Here is a 15,988-nt window from a genome sequence, read left to right on the forward strand (position 1 = left end):
TTGCAATTTACCATTTATTGGACAAGTAGGGTACCCCAAATTTTTGAAATGACACTGAAGAGCAGTTAAAAGTAGATGAAAATAAGTTAGTATTAAAAAGTACAATCCCTTTGTACATTAAATCTAGTTTGTGTTTTTTTTTTTTTTAAAGTAAAATCCGCCATGGTGGGGGGAGGGCGAGGGGCGATAAAAAATAAGCAAAAAATGCTTAAAGATGCATAAAACATTACAAAACCATCCCCATGACCCAAATGACATGTTGTTGACCAGTTTGCTTTCCTCCAAATTATTTTCAGTAAAATAGTAATGTTTCACTATGAGTACTATACTAGCCAATGATGATATTAAAGATAAAATACCTTAAAATTTTTTTTTTATTTTAGGTTTGGGAGTACATGTGAAGGTTTGTTACATAGGTAAACACATGTCACAGGGGTGTGTTGTACAGATTATTTCATCACCCAGATATTAAGCCCAGCACCCAATAGTCACCTTTTCTGCACCTCTCCCTCCTCCCAATCTCCACCCTCAAGGAGGCCCCAATGTCTGTTGTTTCCCTCTTTGTGTTCATAAGTTCTTATCATTTAGCTCCCAAAGATGAAATACCTCATCCTTATCTTCAAGGAGCTTTAAGAGACACAGGCAACATAAAGGATTCCCAGAATGCTCCTGATATACAGAGAAAGGTATCCAATCTTGGATAAAGGATCAAGAAAGATATTCTTGAGGACAGTAATAGAAATGAGCCCTGAAGGATGAGTATGCATTAGGCAAAGAGGTGGCTGGGGAGAATGGGAGTGTAAAAGAATTTCCAGGTAGAGAGAACAATCTGCGCAAAGAGACAGAGAATAACAGTACACTGAGAATTTTAAGTACTTTATAGCGGCTAGAAAGTGTTATTAAAAGAAATGACAAAAGCTGCCATTCCTTTTGCACCAACCTAATAGGAATATAAGCCCAGCACGGTGCATCATGCCTGTGATTCCAGCACCTTGGGAGGCTAAGGCGGGCAGATCACGTCAGCTCAGGAGCTCGAGACCAGCCTAGGCAACGTGGTGAAACCCTGGCTCTACAATCAATCAATCAATAAATAAAAATTAGTCGGGTGTGGTAGTGCATGCTCGTAGTCCCAGTTCCTCGGGAGGCCAAAGCGGGAGGATCCCTTGAGCCTGGGAGGCCGAGGCTACAGTGAGCCAACCAAGACCATGCCATGGCACTCCAGCCTGAGTGACAAAGTGAGATCCTGTCTTAAAAAGAAAAAGTGAAAAGAAAATTTTAATTTGAAGAAAAAAAAAGTAGGAATATATATGTTCTTATTTTTAGGAACTAAATGTCTTCTTATGATATAATCTATATTACACCTAATATTAGTACAATAATACCAATACGTAAATTACAAAAACTGAATTAGGCTACATTGAATCCTCAAAATTGTTTTTCTGGTTATGGATATGGGTTCAATGAAATTTGAAAACAACTACCCTAAAAAGTAACTACTCTTACTTTAAGTAAAGAGGAACCATGAAGGGTTTTAAGTAAGAAAGTATGTCAACAAGACCTGAAACCTCGGCAACAGGGTGGAGAAATGCTGATGCCTGAAAAGCAGTCTGGAGGTACGAGTCAAAGTGAGAAATAATGAAAAGTGGAACTCAAGAAACAGGAGTGGGAATGGTGAGAAAGTGACATATTGGAGTGATAGAAGTAAAATAGAGCAGGCTTAATAAATTAATACTTTGTGGAATGCAGAGAAAAAAGAACAGAAATAACAGAAAGAAGAGGACGGATCTCGAGGACAGGTCTCACATGAACAATGACAATCAAATGTCAAGAATAAATAAATTCAAGCAGAATAAATCATTTCAGCAACATTACAGGATGTATATCCTTGTATAGGTCACCATTTACATTAGTTTAGTGCAAGAAAGCATTTTAAGTTCTGAATTGCCAACCTACACAGATATAACATAATAAATATACTGTTGGCAGGCGCCTGTAGTCCCAGCTACTCGGGAGGCTGAGGCAGTAGAATCGCTTGAACCAGGAGGCAGAGATTGCAGTGAGCCAAGATCGCACCAATCCACCACAGCCTGGGCGACAGAGCGAGACTCTGTCTAAAATATATGTAGTTGGATACCATTAACCCAGAAGTAGAACAAATTATCACACTCTGATTGAAAGAAATATTTGAAATGTAATGAGTTCCAATGGAAGTGGTTTAAAGTTCTAAATTAATTTCTACTTGTAAACACCATCCATTGTTGTAAAGATAGTGACATAATTACAAGAGTACCCAGTCTTTCTAAAGTTCAGCGAATCCCCGTCTGGAAACCATGCAAAGCTACAGATAATGTCTAGAGATAGGCACAGGGTGTAGGAGTGAAAATCTTTTTACTCTGAAACAGCAAGGCTCTTGTGTCAGTTCGAACCCGAGAGCACGCCAGCAAACACCACAAGGCAGTGTGGAGAAACACGCTTTTTTGTTTGGTTGGTTGGTTGGTGTTTTGAGACGGAGTCTTGCTCTGTCACCAGGCTGGAGTGCAGTGGCATGATATCGGCTCATTGCAACCGCCTCCTCCTGGGTTCAAGCGATTTTCCTGCCTTAGCCTCCTGAGCAGCTGGGACTACAGGTGCGCGCCACCACGCCCAGCTAATTTTTTTTTTTTTTTTTTTTTTTTTTTTTTTTGTATTTTTAGTAGAGACGAGTTTTCACCATGTTGGCCAGGATGGTCTCCATCTCTTGACCTTTTGATCTGCCCGCCTCGGCTTCCAAAGTGCTGGGATTACAGGCGTGAGCCACCGCTCCTGGCCAACACGCTGTTTTAAAGAGCGCCTGGGTGCAGGAGGGCTGAGGCCTAAAATGACATCAGTATCCAATGAAGACCGGGCAGGGGTTTTACAGTCTCCTGTAAGCAGGAAGTGTCTCAGTCTGATGTAACTGCTACGCCATACCCGGAAGGCCTCTCTTCAGAAGGTATGTGTCTTCGGCCAGCTCTCTTCCTGCTTCTGCTATCTTGCTGAGGCACCCTGCTGGTGCCAAGTGGTCTTGCGCCTTGGGACTGGGCCTGAGAAGGGAGGACTTACTCATTCCCTTAAATTTTCAGGCCCCGGGGAGAATCTTTCAGAAACTTTCATTGCAAGTTAATTTGGAACATTATGATAGAATGCTATTTTAAATAATTACTACACTTTTTCTCCCTGTTTTATACCGAAATACGGGATTTACCTTATTTTGCAGCCAACTTACCCAGCAAAGAAATAATATAATAAAAATCTAAAAAGTTTTTTGAGCCCTAGCCACTAATATTCTTCCCTTTGCCCTCTATGCTCTACCCGTACTGATTCTATCCTCTCAATTCTAAGACATGTTCTTCCCTCCCTTCCCTCTACTACTCTTCTGCCCCTGCATTTTTCCTTGGGTATTATTTTTCATGTTTCAGCTTAAACTTACTAATTTTCTCAAGAAGGCACTTACCATACCATTATAAGGTTTAAATACTTTTGCCACATGCTCCCATGTACTTCCTTTTGCTAACATTTATTTGATTTGCAATTATTTTTTACTACCTGCCTCCCACTGGACTATAATCATAACTCGGGCAGGGACACTGCATGGCACATGAGGGGCACGTAGTAAATGTTGAATAAATTAAATTAAGCTTTATATGTTGAACATATAAAACAGGCATATTAGGCCAGAATCTCCATCTACAAACTCAGACGTGCAAGAAATATAACTTGATTTCTACAATTCCACTTTATTTGTATTTCACGGCATCGTTTTACAAGGCTAGTAGAAATTTCGTGTTGGTCAATTCCATGTCTTTCCCTCTTTTTCCTCTTGTGATTGTATGGAGCCAAAGTCCTACTAAAACGAAGCTCTTTTATCCTCACTGTCATCTGTCCCTTCAGTTACTGAGATATCCATTCCTCATTTGGCCATTTTGAATTAGTCCAAGAAGATTTCTCTGGAGACATCCTTGTTCCTATTCTAGACTCCGCTGAGCCAGGGTGTCTCTCCTCTACTCTCCATTATTGGATCCATGGGACCCATTCGGTTACCCCAGTCCTGAAACCTGACTCAGGGGAACTCTCCTGAGGCTAAGACCGCACCTGCGCGGACACAACTCACAGCTGCTTCCAGTGAGTCTGGGCACATTGCTGAAGTCTGCATTGCTGGAGTAAGGAAGTGGTATGGACCTCTCACCCCCACATGGGGTAGTGCTCTCTGGAGCTCAGCAAGGGCAACTTCTTTCTCTCGGGCCCTCCCACGCCCCTCCTCTCAGACTCTGCAAACTCCTCTCAACCTTGGGGATTCTTGTTTGCAAAGGGTGTATAGGGATATGGAAGAGGAAGGGTTGTATTCTTTCGATATCTTCTAACTCTTCTGTCTATTCATCAGTTTCTTCTTTTTATCTGTAGGTCTCTGCTTTTAAAAATCAAAAGCCAGGAAGAGACTCCCCCAACCTTATTTTTTTCTGTAGCCACATCCTTTCCCTGAGTATAAATCAAAGAGTACAGCTGCTGCTTAAATATGGAAAAAGGATCAAGAAGCAAAAGGAAAATGTGGAAAAAAGAGAAGAGGGGGTTTGGATAGAGACCAATAAATATTGCAAAATCAGTCTCCTGCTTAATAAGTATAATTGTAATTCCTGAATGAAATACTCATGATGGGTTTCTAAAGATGAATTTAAGATTATTTGCTAATTGTAAGTGTGAGAATGTGGTAAAGCGCATCACTGCCTCTTACAGAATTCTGGACTCATGGTTTGTCCAATATAGTATTTTGTTATTATTTCTGCTTATTTTGTTACTTTATTTATTTATTTATTTTATATGAGACAGGGTCTCTGTCACCCAGGCTGGAGTGCAGTCGCATGATCTCGGCTCACTGCACCTGCCACCTCCTGGCTTCAAGCGATTCTCCAGCCTCAGCCTCCCAAGTAGCTGGGATTACAGGCATGTACCACCATGTCCGGCCAAAAAACTTTAATTTTAAAACATTCATATTAAAGCTGATTTTCTCATAGGCTACGAGGTTATGTCCAACTTTCTACGACCCAACCACCACTTTTAATCAGCTACAAATGACATATCTGTTTAATCTATACATTGCTTTCTAATATATTTAACTTAGAGAACTACAATAATATTTAATAATTCAGTATCATAGTCTATATCAACAAGAAGGAACACTTAGGTATCACAATGTGTCAATCACTATGCTTGTTACTTTAAATACAATCTTCATTATTTGCAAATTCTGTATTTGCAAATATGTCCACTCATTAAAATTTATTTGTAGGCCAGGCATGGTGCCTCACACCTGTAATCCCAGCACCTTGGGAAGCTAAGGCGGGTGGATCACTTGATGCCAGGAGTTCGAGACCAGCCTGGCCAACGTGGCGAACACCCCAACCCCCCATCTCTAAAAAAAAATTTGTAATCCCCAAAGCAACACTCCAGTGTTTTCATGGTCACAGACATATACATGCACAGAACAGAAAAAACAAATTGCATTGCTGGAGGAGGCCCATTTCCTAGCTGAACTCAAACCAGATGATGCTCTGCCTTTTTCTTTCAGTTCTTACACAGTAAACAAGTTTCCTTTTTGTGATCTTCTTAGCGCCACATTTTTTAAATTTTTGTACTTTTTCTTGGTGATTTTGTTGTCTGAAATGGCTCTGAAGTGTAGTTCTGAAGTGCTGTCCAGAGTTTCTAAGTGAAGAAGTTGTAATGTGTCTTATGAAGAAAATTAAGTATGTTAAACAAACCTCCTTCAGGCAGCAGTTATAATGCTTTGGCCTTGAGTTCGTTGTTAATGAATCAACAGTTTATATTACATAAGGTGTCTTTACACAGAAACAGGAATAAAACAAGGTTACCTGGTTATCCCCTGATGAGAATGTTGTGACCAGGGGCTTGAGGGAACCTAACGCTATATTACACCCAGGAGCAATGACTCCATAATCTCTAATTCAATGTTTGAGATGACTTTATAGAACTACTGCGGATAAGAAAAAATCGCAGTAGGCACAAACAATGTGCCTTTGTTTGTATATGCTAATTCTTCTTTTAAAATTTTTTGTTATGAAAAAATTCAAATAGATAAGTAAAGAGAATGGTAAAATGAAACCCTGGGGATGTACCACCCAGCCTCAAAAATTACCAACTCAGCCAAACTTGTTTTCTCTTTAACCTTTCTAATTCCTTCTCTCCTCCTTGCATTTGACACAAATCCCAGACATTGTATCATTTCAGCCTTATCTACTTTATACATTAAATTCTTGTTAACTTTTTAAAATTATAAGAATAGATAATCTCAACTCTGGAAGAGTTACAAGGAGGAGAAAATAACTATATAAATTAATACTGAATTAACATTTTATTTTTCTCAGTCTTTTTATGTATAGAGTAAATTAAAAGATTGAAATCATTCTGATTAGATTTCTTTTCATATAACATTAAATTTTTTTAAATAACGTTAAACATTCTTCAAAAATATAGTGAAATAGCCTCTGCATGGTGGTTCACAATGGTAATCTCAGCACTTTGGAAAGCCAAGTTGGGTAGATCACCTGAGTCCAGGAGTTCAACACCAGCCTGGGCAACATGGTGAAACCCCGTCTTTACCAAAACATACAAATATTAACTGGGCATGGTGGCACAAGCCTATAATCCCAGCTACTCGGGAGGCTGAGGTGGGAGGATCACCTCAGCCCTGGAAGGTAGAGGCTACAGTGAACTATGATCACATCATTGCAGTCTACCCTGGGTGACAGAGGCATCTCAAAAATGTGTGTGTGTGCGCGCGCGCGTGCGCGTGCGCGTGCATGTAAAATAAAATATAACTTTTTACACATTCTCGTTTAATGTCATACTATTTTTTCATATCTACCCTACTTTTTAAGAGAGATGTGACCACTTATTTAAAATTAATGTCATTTGAGATAATTGTACATTCATATATGTTGTAAGAAAGAATACAGACAATAAAGTATACACTTTGCCAACCTAAAAGGAAGAAGCTGAGGCAAAATTAATATAGAGAGTTTATTTGGGCCAAGTTTGAGGACTGCAGACCAGGACGCACTTCCACGTTACCTTGAGAAGTGCTCTGGGGAACAAAGGAGAGGATCCCATTTTTAAAGAAAAAGGGATGAATCAGCAGAGGGAGTGATTACACAGGTTTTTGTCAGGAATTCTCATTGGTTTACAGAACTTACAATAGTCAGTGATTGGTGATACACTGTTGAACTATAGGGTGTGTGGCATTTTATGCCTACTCGGCATTATTAGTCTAGAGCCCACATAACAAGTGACTTCAACAGGGGTTTTTTTTGGATTTTTGGTTTTTTTTCTTTTTGAAACAGCTTCTCACCCTGTTGCCCAAGCTGGATTTTAGTAATGCAATCTTAGGTCACTGTAACCTCTGCCTTTCAGGCTCAAGCCATCCTCCCACCTCAGCCGCCATAGCAGCTGGGACTACAGGCGCATGCTACCATGCCTGGCAAATTTTTTGTATATTTTGCAGAGACAGGGTTTCACCATATTGCCCGGGCTGGCCTCGAACTCCTGAGCTCAAGCGATCTGCCCTCCTTGGCCTCTCAAAGTGCTGGAATTACAGACCTAAGTCACTGCGCCGGGACTCAAAAGGTAATTATTGGCTCAAGGTGAAGTAACATGACTGCTGTTTTATTCCAGTACTTCTCTGGGCCTGACAATTTAAAAGGGACTCATATTCCTCAGATAAAATGTCTCTTCTTTTATTTTATTTTTTCAAATTTCCCCTTTTGATTAAAAAAAAATCTTTCCATTGGCTAGATGTGGTGGCTCATGCCTGTAATCCCAGCACTTTGAGTGGTCAAGGTGGGAGAATCGCATGAGCTCAGGAGTTTGAGACTAGCTCAGGCAACATGGGGAAACCCTGTCTCTACAAAAAATACAAAAATTAGCTGGGTTTGAGGGCATGTGCCTGTAGTCCCAGCTCTTCGGGAGGCTGAGGTGTGAGGATCACTTGAGCCCAGGAGATGAAGGTTGCCCTGAGGCCGAGATCATGCCACTGCACTCCAGCCTGGGCAACAGAGTGATACTCTGTCTCAAAAAAAGAAATAAAAAAAGTATTAAATATTAAAAATTTAATAACTATCTTCTTGAAACCATTGATTATCAAAATCTGAGTGTTAGGGTGTTCTTTGTCACCCGGAGGGCCCATTCTTGGATAGTCCTGTCCCACATCAAGAGGGAAAGAAAGAGACACTTCTTCTTTTTTTTTTTTTTTTTTTTTTTTTTTGAGACGGAGTCTCGCTCTGTCGCCCAGGCTGGAGTGCAGTGGCCGGATCTCAGCTCACTGCCAGCTCCACCTCCCGGGTTCACGCCATTCTCCTGCCTCAGCCTCCCGAGTAGCTGGGACTACAGGCGCCCGCCACCTCGCCCGGCTAGTTTTTTTTGTATTTTTTTTAGTAGAGACGGGGTTTCACCGTGTTAGCCAGGATGGTCTCGATCTCCTGACCTCGTGATCCGCCCGTCTCGGCCTCCCAAAGTGCTGGGATTACAGGCTTGAGCCACCGCGCCCGGCCGAAAGAGACATTTCAATGAGGAATTTTGTTTTAGTATACATGCATGGGGTCTCTCTATATTGCCCAGGCTGGTCTCCCTCTCCTGGACTTAAGTAAGTCTCCACTTCGGCCTCCCAGATAACAGGAATTACAGGCACAAGCCAGTATGCTGTCAGTGAAGAATTTTTAAAGAGTACCCAAAAGTTGATTTGGTATGGCATCACAGAATGACAAAAATGAGACCTCAGTTAATCACTGGTTTATAGAGCTGCTATGGCCTATTGAATCACTCTAGTCCTTGGAATTCATGACTTTAGTTTTCTAGTAACACATAAGATTTATAAGCAACAAAACAAACAAACAAAAAAGAATCTGTATGCCAGAATGAGAAAAACAACAACAACAACAAAACACATTCCATTAAGGAGTCAACTGAAAACACCATGAAGAAAATGACAACCAGTTTTTTTGTTTGTTTTTTTTTTTTCTTTTTTGAGATAAGGTCTCACTCAGTTGACCAGACTGGGGCTCATTGCAGCTTTGACTCAGATGAGACAGGGCTCAGATGATCCTCTCACCTCAGCCTCCTGAGTAGCTGGGACTACAGAGACACACCATCATGGCTAATTTTTGAATTTTTGTAGAGATGGGGTTTCACCATGTTGCCCAGGCTGATCATGAACTCCTGGGGTCAATTGACCCTCCCACGTTGACCTCCAAAAGTGCTAGGACTAAAGCATTAGCCACCGTGCCTGGCAGAGACTTCTTGTAGCCAGGAAATAATTCAGAATTTAGTCCAAATTGTGGGAAGGTAATAAAAGCTCAAATATGATGAACAGAGCTAGAATCGAATAACTAACAGTTGCACTATAGTTTCCTTCTGAAGCGTAATTTTTCTCACTATAGTCCTCCTTCTCTACCAATGAGAAATCACGGAAAGACCAATTTATTAGCGAAAACAAATTAGTGTTATTATACTTGGCCTGATTATTTGCATAATGTGCAACAAGAATAGTGATTAGCCATATAGGCTTCTTTGTTGATTTATTTTGTTTTGTTTTGTTTTATTTTATTTTATTTTTTTGAGCCAGAGTCTCACTCTGTTGCCCAGGTTGGAGTGCAGTGGTGATCTCAGCTCACTGCAACTTCTGCCTCCCAGGTCCACAAGCGATTCTCCTGCCTCAGCCTCCCAAGTAGCTGGGACTACAGGCATGAGGCACTGTGCCCAGCCATAGGCTCCTTTTAAATTGGCTTTGCTGGAAATTTGCTTTGTTTTGTTTTGTTTTGTTTTGTTTGAGACGCAGTCTTGCTCTGTTGCCCAGGCTGGAGGGCAGTGGCACGATCTTAGCTCACTGTAACTTCTGCCTCCTGGGTTTAAGCAATTTTCCTGCCTCAGCCTCCCAAGTAGCTTGAATTACAGGTGCCCGCCACCACAGGTGCCCGCCACCACACCCAGCTAATTTTTTGTTGTTGTTGTTATTTTTAATAGAGACAGGGTTTCACCATGTTGACCAGGCTGGTCTGGAACTCCTGACCTCAAGTGATCCGCCTGCCTCAGCTTCCCAAAGTGCTGGGATTACAGGCATGAGCCACAGTGCCCGGCCTTATTTATTTATTTTTATTTTTATTTTTTGAGACAGAATCTCACTTTGTCACCCAGGCTGGAGTACAGTGGCATGATCTCGGTTCACTGCAACCTCTGCCTCCTGGGTTCAAGCAATTCTCCTGCCTCAGCCTCCCAAGTAGCTGAGATTACAGGCATGCACCATGACACCCAGCTAACTTTTGTATTTTTAGTAGAGATAGGTTTCACCAGTTAGCCAGGCTCCTCTTGCACTCCTGGCCTCGAGCGATCTGCCTGCCTCAGCCTCCCAAAATGCTGGGATTATAGGCATGAGTCACTGCAACCAGCTTCTTTATTTTTCAGTAGAGACAGGGTCTTGCTGTGTTGGCCAGGGTGGTCTCGAACTCCTGGCCTTAAGCAACCCTCCTGCCTCAGCCTGACAAAGTGCTGGGATTACAGGTGTGAACCACATGCCCCATCCAGATTAGAGTTTTTAAAACGTCTCAAGGCTAGGAAGCCAAGTCAAGGATTCACCATCAGACTGTGCTTGTAATACATGTCCAAATTGGGTGAATTTCTCTCTTCTTGAAGTTTCAAAATATCTTAGTTTCCTAGGCCTGTCAGAAAGTAACATTCTTCACTAACCATAGGTCAAGAATCTTGTGAAAGAACAGCATAGACAATGTACCAGGCCAGTCTTACCAAGGGGCTTTTTAAAAAATTAAATCAGCTTTATTTAAGAATTTCCGGCCGGGCGCGGTGGCTCAAGCCTGTAATCCCAGCACTTTGGGAGGCCGAGACGGGCGGATCACGAGGTCAGGAGATCGAGACCATCCTGGCTAACACGGTGAAACCCTGTCTCTACTAAAAAATACAAAAAACTAGCCGGGTGCGGTGGCGAGCGCCTGTAGTCCCAGCTACTCAGGAGGCTGAGGCAGGAGAATGGCGTGAACCCGGGAGGCAGAGCTTGCAGTGAGCTGAGATCCGGGAGGCAGAGCTTTCAGTGAGCTGAGATCCGGGAGGCAGAGCTTGCAGTGAGCTGAGATCCGGCCACTGCACTCCAGCCCGGGCGACAGAGCGAGACTCTGTCTCAAAAAAAAAAAGAAAAAAAAAGAATTTCCAACATTGACAACTCTTATAAAAAGCATCCAAGCACAGGACACAGAAATGCAGCAAACAGCATTCTTATGGGTAGCTAACAGACATTAGAACTTCCACTCTTTTTTGAGACACCTAAGCTCACTGGCGAACTCTGCTTCCAAGTACTCTTGCAAAGCACACTGCAAGCTCAGTCCATGTTCTCAAACCATCAGCTTCAATTCACATTACCACACTTACAGATCAGTAACAGAAGAGAACACATACCATACAACATTCACAGCAGTTGACAAAGGGGTAGGGGGAATACAAGTATCATTTCACTTAACACATTAAACTTATGTGGGTTATCTAAGAACAAAAACTCAAAGTCTTCCAACAGATGTGGATGTCCTTTGAATGCAAAAAAAATTCATACATGGCCGGGCGTGGTGTGGGATTACGCCTGTAATCCCAGCACTTTGGGAGGCTGATGCAGGCAGATCACAAGGTCAGGAGATCGAGACCATCCTGGCCAACATGGTGAAACCCCGTCTCTACTAAAAATAGAAAAATTAGTTGGGTGTGGTGGCGGGCACCTGTAATCTCAGCTACTCGGGAGGCTGAGGCAGGAGAATGGCGTGAACCTGGGAGATGGGGCTTGCAGGGAGCCGAGATTACGCCACTGCCCTCCAGCCTGGGTGACAGAGCCAGACTCCGTCTAAAAAAAAAAAAAATTCATACATTATTTGCTATCATTGCCTTCTGCACATTGTCTCATCAAAGCCACAGGACTGAGAGGCACATCTGGCCAAGTTAAAAAATATCCATTGGCCAGGCACAGTGGCTCACACCTGTAATCCTGTAATCCCAACACTCTGAGAGGCTGAGGCGGGCAAATCACCTGAGGTTGGGAGTTCCAGACCACCCTAAACAACATAGAGTAACCCCGTCTCTACTAAAAATACAAAATTAGCCAGGCATGGTGGAGCATGCCTTTAATCCCAGTTATTCCGGAGGCTGAGACAGGAGAATTGCTTGAACCTGGGAGGTGGAGGTTGTGGTGAGCCGAGATTGCACCATTTCACTCCAGCCTAGACCACAAGAGTGAAACTCTATAAAAAATAAAAATAAAATAAAAACATATCCATTATGCACCACCAAGTTTCCGCACACGCTCTCTCCTTTTCTCACTCATACTAACCTTTCATGCCTTGGTACCACCATCAGTCCCACACAAGGTTTCAAAAGTTCTAACAGCCTTCTGGTTCCATATCACAGCCTTGCATTCACAGCGTTGATACTACTCCATGAAATAAAGAATAGTAGATAAAAATGGGACACCCACCATCAAAGACGCAACCTGTGATGCGTGATGATGAATTCTTGAATGAGAAAGCATGTAGACAGAAGAAGTATTCCTATGGCAGAATATTTACAGCACTATTTTCAATGAAGTGCTTCTTTCATAAACATTTGAAATGAGATGAACTGCAGAGATTAAATGAAGGCTATTGTACTTTTGTATATGAGAGAAGAAAAGTGTTAAAAAACAAAAGAACTAAACACTATGACACCACGATCTCCCAAAAGGATATTTTCTTAAGGAAAAAAATCCATATGGTGGGGTTCAAATTAAAACAAGGAGTAAAGAATGTAGTTATAATCAATGGTTTCCATTTTGAACATGCAAAGAATTCACTTGACAAGTCCAGGGATAAAATATTATAGAAGCCTTTTGATATCAATTGTAGTGTGTTGGTTTACCAATCAGGCAAACAGCAGTTTACTTTCAACCATTCAATATTTCAACCTTTCATGTAACAAAGCATAAAATTCCTTAAGCTCTTCCTTTTTCTAAAGAAAAATCAAAAACACTACTGAATGTACTACACACTGAACAAAACAATTTTGAAAATTCTTAGTACATATGTATTTTACAATGAGTTTAGAAAAATTTAAATTCCCACCATTCTATATCAAGCAACCACAATCCCACTGTTTACATTCTTCAGCCAGAAGACTTAGAATCCATGCTTGAGCCAAAGCCTCCATTAAAACCACTGCCCCACCCTGCATTTGATGCTGATCCCCAACCAATTGCTGCCCCAGAATTAGAACCACTATAAGAGTTATTTCCAGAATTGAAGGCCTGATTTGGCTCCCTCTGCGTGTTGCCTTGGCTTTGGTTATTACCCGATGGGCCTGGCTGGTTCTGCCGGCTGGCTAACATGCCCATGATACCCCAACTGCTGTGTAGCGCTGCCTGGGCTGCAGCCATCATGGCTGAATTAATGCTGAACTCACCAAAGTTTATCCCACCACCCATATTACTACTTTGGTTGTTTTGCAAACCAGCTCCACCCCCTCTACTATTACCAAATCCACCCTGATTCCCAAAGCCACCTGGATTACCACCAAATCTTCCACTTCTTTCTGTCTATTGCTATTGTGCTTAGGTTTGGCATTGGGTATTTGAATGCTGATTCCTTTAATGATCAAGTCCTCTCCACAAAGAGATTGTGCAACCCACATATGTTTATTGCGGCACTATTCACAGTAGCAAAGACTTGGAACCAACCCAAATGTCCATCAATGACAGACTGGATTAAGAAAATGTGGCACATATACACCATGGAATACTATGCAGCCATAAAAAAGGATGAGTTCGTGTCCTTTGGAGGGACATGGATGAAGCTGGAAACCACCATTCTCAGCAAACTATCACAAAGACAGAAAACCAAACACCGCATGTTCTCACTCATAGGTGGGAACTGAACAATGAGAAAACTTGGTCACAGGGAGGGGAGCATCACACACCAGGGCATGTCAAGGAGTGGGGGCCTGGGGGAGGGGTACCATTAGGAGAAATACCTAATGTAAATGACGAGCTGATGGATGCAGCAAAACAACATGGCACATGCATACCTATGTAACAAACCTGCACGTTGTGCACATGTACCCTAGAACTCAAAGTATAATAAAAATCAAAAATAAATTTTAAAAAGAGAGAGATTGAGCAATCTGATCATCTGCAAATGTAACAAAGGTAAAGGCCCTGAATGGCTTGGAGATGAAGACATCACCACTTCCCCGTACTGACAGAAGAACCGCGACAGCTCATCCACAGTCGTGTTCTCTGTACTGCCCCCAAAACACTTTTCTGCTTCTCAAAGTTTCATCTGGGCTTTGCTTAGAATTAGGAAGTTTACAGTCACACCATTGTCCATCTACTATATGTCGCTGTGACATTACTTTCACCTGTGTTTCATATTCCATAAAATGAACAAAGCAAACCCCTCTGAATGACCAGTCTTAATATCTTTTTAGACCTGCACCGTAAGAACTCCAAAGGTACTAAAATATTTTTTCAGATCCTGTTCAGTTGTTTTCCATGGGAGATCCAGCACTTTTCACTTTCACTGCTGATGAAGCATCTGTCTCATCCATTTTGCTTCTGTTGTCTTTGGGATAGTTGAAAACATACACCAGATTTCCCCAGCCAGCATCGGGGCATGCAGAATTCCTTCTACCAGCCGGAAACCTCTCATACACTGAGACACTGGATTCCCGTAGCAAAGCCTGTGAGCCCCTTGGCCGTAACCATGGACAGCAGCGCCGTCCCATTGTTTTCTGGTGGTATTTAAATGGGCTAATTGTTCTCATCTTCGGTTACCTGAATCTATTCAGACATCTTTCACTTTTCTGCTAGGCTGCTGCTGGGAATCCCAACAGGGACACCGAGGGAGTGACAGATTCAAGCACAGCCCAATAACCACTTCGCTCCCACAAAATGCTAGGGGCTTTTTATCAACTCTATAAAGACAACATCAACTCCTCAAGCAGTCTATTCATATCTGAAAATATGGCATTCCAATCAATGCCTTGGTAAAATAACCAGTGTCTCCAATGTCCTGATACAAAAGAAAACATATTCTTATTGAACTTATGCAAATAACTACAGTGTCATAAAATAATACTCATGAATAGTTTTTAAATTCTGGAGAAATCAGGTAGAGAGAAAGGTAAATGTTTCAATTTTGCTCACAAAAGTATATTTTACCCAATTAATGTAAGCTATAAATGACCAAAAGAAAAATATAAAATGATTTACTGACTCTGGAAAACAAAATGTAAAATGAAGGCCTGGTGTGGTGGCACGCGTCTGTAGTCCCAGTTACTCTGGAGGCTGAGGTGTGAGGATCTGTTGAGCTAGCAGTTTGAGTCCAGCCTGGACAACATAATTAGATACAATTTCTAAGGATAAAATTTTAAAGTTAAAAGGAAAAAGAAAAGGAAGATTAGAATAGTAGAGAAAATCAGAGGCAGTCTTTGTCTCTTCAAAAAATTTTTTTAAAGGAATCATAAGGGTTTCAGAAAACAAAAGTCATAAACAATTATATCAGTCTTTTATCAGTTAAGGCCCATGTAATGAATTCTTGTTTTGTTTGACGTTGGCCTAGCAATCTTCATGAATACATCAGCTTTTAATTAGAGATCTGGAAGTTTTTAACCTCATGCAATGGTATGATCTCCAAAGTTATCAGAAATGTATATTCAACAGTACTTATCAGTGTCCTTTCCATAAATTTCTTTGAAAAGGCAAAGTTTAGACTTTAACAAATAGTAAATGGCTTTTTAAGAGAATCAAATTAAAACAATTTGGCGAGGCACGGTAGCTGATGCATGTAATTCCCAGCACTTTGAGAGGCCGAGGCAGGCATATTACCTGAGGTCAAGAGTTGGAGACCAGCCTGACCAATATGGTGAAACCCCATCTCTACTAAAAATA

General features: G+C 41.6%; 1 pseudogene; it reads right to left on the minus strand.

Annotated features, from left to right (window-relative positions):
* Positions 1–13,207: 13,207 nt before the first annotated feature.
* On the minus strand, positions 13,208–14,890 carry LOC112630567 (annotated as a pseudogene).
* Between the last annotated feature and the right edge of the window lie 1,098 nt (positions 14,891–15,988).

This window comes from Theropithecus gelada, chromosome 8 (assembly GCF_003255815.1).
Source record: "Theropithecus gelada isolate Dixy chromosome 8, Tgel_1.0, whole genome shotgun sequence".
Classification (NCBI taxonomy): domain Eukaryota; kingdom Metazoa; phylum Chordata; class Mammalia; order Primates; family Cercopithecidae; genus Theropithecus; species Theropithecus gelada.